General features: G+C 46.9%; 6 non-coding genes and 2 pseudogenes across 6 annotated transcripts; all 8 read right to left on the bottom strand.

Moving 5' to 3' along the window:
* Window positions 1-123: 123 nt before the first annotated feature.
* Window positions 124-242, bottom strand: LOC146266449 (5S ribosomal RNA; annotated as a pseudogene).
* Window positions 243-418: 176 nt separating this feature from the next.
* LOC146266448 (5S ribosomal RNA) lies at window positions 419-537 on the bottom strand. Its single transcript, XR_014727897.1, has one exon. It is a non-coding gene; the product is annotated as a 5S ribosomal RNA (ribosomal RNA).
* A 180-nt stretch (window positions 538-717) lies between these two features.
* On the bottom strand, window positions 718-836 carry LOC146266447 (5S ribosomal RNA). The gene has a single exon (XR_014726907.1). It is a non-coding gene; the product is annotated as a 5S ribosomal RNA (ribosomal RNA).
* Window positions 837-1,014: 178 nt separating this feature from the next.
* Window positions 1,015-1,133, bottom strand: LOC146266446 (5S ribosomal RNA). The gene has a single exon (XR_014726906.1). It is a non-coding gene; the product is annotated as a 5S ribosomal RNA (ribosomal RNA).
* Window positions 1,134-1,319: 186 nt separating this feature from the next.
* On the bottom strand, window positions 1,320-1,438 carry LOC146266445 (5S ribosomal RNA). The gene has a single exon (XR_014726905.1). It is a non-coding gene; the product is annotated as a 5S ribosomal RNA (ribosomal RNA).
* A 178-nt stretch (window positions 1,439-1,616) lies between these two features.
* LOC146266444 (5S ribosomal RNA) lies at window positions 1,617-1,735 on the bottom strand (annotated as a pseudogene).
* A 178-nt stretch (window positions 1,736-1,913) lies between these two features.
* LOC146266443 (5S ribosomal RNA) lies at window positions 1,914-2,032 on the bottom strand. The gene has a single exon (XR_014726904.1). It is a non-coding gene; the product is annotated as a 5S ribosomal RNA (ribosomal RNA).
* Window positions 2,033-2,220: 188 nt separating this feature from the next.
* On the bottom strand, window positions 2,221-2,339 carry LOC146266442 (5S ribosomal RNA). Its single transcript, XR_014726902.1, has one exon. It is a non-coding gene; the product is annotated as a 5S ribosomal RNA (ribosomal RNA).
* Between the last annotated feature and the right edge of the window lie 161 nt (window positions 2,340-2,500).

Genomic DNA, 2,500 nt, shown 5'->3' with positions numbered 1-2,500 from the left:
CAATGCAAGGTAGTCTCTCTCTCTCTCTCTCTCGTGTCAAAATGAAAACAGCTTCCAGCCCCTTTCATGAAGGACTACTTGTGCATATTGCAAGATGTCAGTTTCTAAGTGAATGAGCAAAAGAGCATACAGCACCTGGTATTCCCAGGCGGTCTCCCATCCAAGTACTAACCAGGCCCGACCCTGCTTAGCTTCCGAGATCAGACGTGATTGGGCGTTGCCAGGCTGGTATGGCCGTACGAAATAAGTTGACAACCATAGGCTACTTATCCATATACAGATTTAGCAATTGACAATGCAAGGTGGTCTCTCTCTCTCTCTCTCTCTCGTGTCAAAATGAAAACAGCTTCCAGCCCCTTTCATGAAGGACTACTTGTGCATATTGCAAGATGTCAGTTTCTAAGTGAATGAGCAAAAGAGCATACAGCACCTGGTATTCCCAGGCGGTCTCCCATCCAAGTACTAACCAGGCCCGACCCTGCTTAGCTTCCGAGATCAGACGTGATCGGGCGTTGCCAGGCTGGTATGGCCGTACGAAATAAGTTGACAACCATAGGCTACTTATCCATATACAGATTTAGCAATTGACAATGCAAGGTGGTCTCTCTCTCTCTCTCTCTCTCTCTCGTGTCAAAATGAAAACAGTTTCCAGCCCCTTTCATGAAGGACTACTTGTGCATATTGCAAGATGTCAGTTTCTAAGTGAATGAGCAAAAGAGCATACAGCACCTGGTATTCCCAGGCGGTCTCCCATCCAAGTACTAACCAGGCCCGACCCTGCTTAGCTTCCGAGATCAGACGAGATCGGGCGTTGCCAGGCTGGTATGGCCGTACGAAATAAGTTGACAACCATAGGCTACTTATCCATATACAGATTTAGCAATTGACAATGCAAGGTGGTCTCTCTCTCTCTCTCTCTCTCTCGTGTCAAAATGAAAACAGCTTCCAGCCCCTTTCATGAAGGACTACTTGTGCATATTGCAAGATTTCAGTTTCTAAGTGAATGAGCAAAAGAGCATACAGCACCTGGTATTCCCAGGCGGTCTCCCATCCAAGTACTAACCAGGCCCGACCCTGCTTAGCTTCCGAGATCAGACGAGATCGGGCGTTGCCAGGCTGGTATGGCCGTACGAAATAAGTTGACAACCATAGGCTACTTATCCATATACAGATTTAGCAATTGACAATGCAAGGTAGTCTCTCTCTCTCTCTCTCTCTCTCTCTCTCTCGTGTCAAAATGAAAACAGCTTCCAGCCCCTTTCATGAAGGACTACTTGTGCATATTGCAAGATGTCAGTTTCTAAGTGAATGAGCAAAAGAGCATACAGCACCTGGTATTCCCAGGCGGTCTCCCATCCAAGTACTAACCAGGCCCGACCCTGCTTAGCTTCCGAGATCAGACGAGATCGGGCGTTGCCAGGCTGGTATGGCCGTACGAAATAAGTTGACAACCATAGGCTACTTATCCATATACAGATTTAGCAATTGACAATGCAAGGTAGTCTCTCTCTCTCTCTCTCTCTCTCGTGTCAAAATGAAAACAGCTTCCAGCCCCTTTCATGAAGGACTACTTGTGCATATTGCAAGATGTCAGTTTCTAAGTGAATGAGCAAAAGAGCATACAGCACCTGGTATTCCCAGGCGGTCTCCCATCCAAGTACTAACCAGGCCCGACCCTGCTTAGCTTCCGAGATCAGACGAGATTGGGCATTGCCAGGCTGGTATGGCCGTACGAAATAAGTTGACAACCATAGGCTACTTATCCATATACAGATTTAGCAATTGACAATGCAAGGTGGTCTCTCTCTCTCTCTCTCTCTCTCGTGTCAAAATGAAAACAGCTTCCAGCCCCTTTCATGAAGGACTACTTGTGCATATTGCAAGATTTCAGTTTCTAAGTGAATGAGCAAAAGAGCATACAGCACCTGGTATTCCCAGGCGGTCTCCCATCCAAGTACTAACCAGGCCCGACCCTGCTTAGCTTCCGAGATCAGACGAGATCGGGCGTTGCCAGGCTGGTATGGCCGTACGAAATAAGTTGACAACCATAGGCTACTTATCCATATACAGATTTAGCAATTGACAATGCAAGGTAGTCTCTCTCTCTCTCTCTCTCTCTCTCTCTCTCTCGTGTCAAAATGAAAACAGCTTCCAGCCCCTTTCATGAAGGACTACTTGTGCATATTGCAAGATGTCAGTTTCTAAGTGAATGAGCAAAAGAGCATACAGCACCTGGTATTCCCAGGCGGTCTCCCATCCAAGTACTAACCAGGCCCGACCCTGCTTAGCTTCCGAGATCAGACGAGATCGGGCGTTGCCAGGCTGGTATGGCCGTACGAAATAAGTTGACAACCATAGGCTACTTATCCATATACAGATTTAGCAATTGACAATGCAAGGTAGTCTCTCTCTCTCTCTCTCTCTCTCGTGTCAAAATTAAAACAGCTTCCAGCCCCTTTCATGAAGGACTACTTGTGCATATTGCAAGATGTCAGTTTCT

The sequence above is a fragment of the Hypomesus nipponensis genome, chromosome 12 (genome assembly GCF_054491055.1).
Source record: "Hypomesus nipponensis isolate SF chromosome 12, ASM5449105v1, whole genome shotgun sequence".
In the NCBI taxonomy this organism is placed as follows: Eukaryota; Metazoa; Chordata; class Actinopteri; order Osmeriformes; family Osmeridae; genus Hypomesus; species Hypomesus nipponensis.
This window is presented reverse-complemented; position numbering and strand designations above follow the sequence as displayed.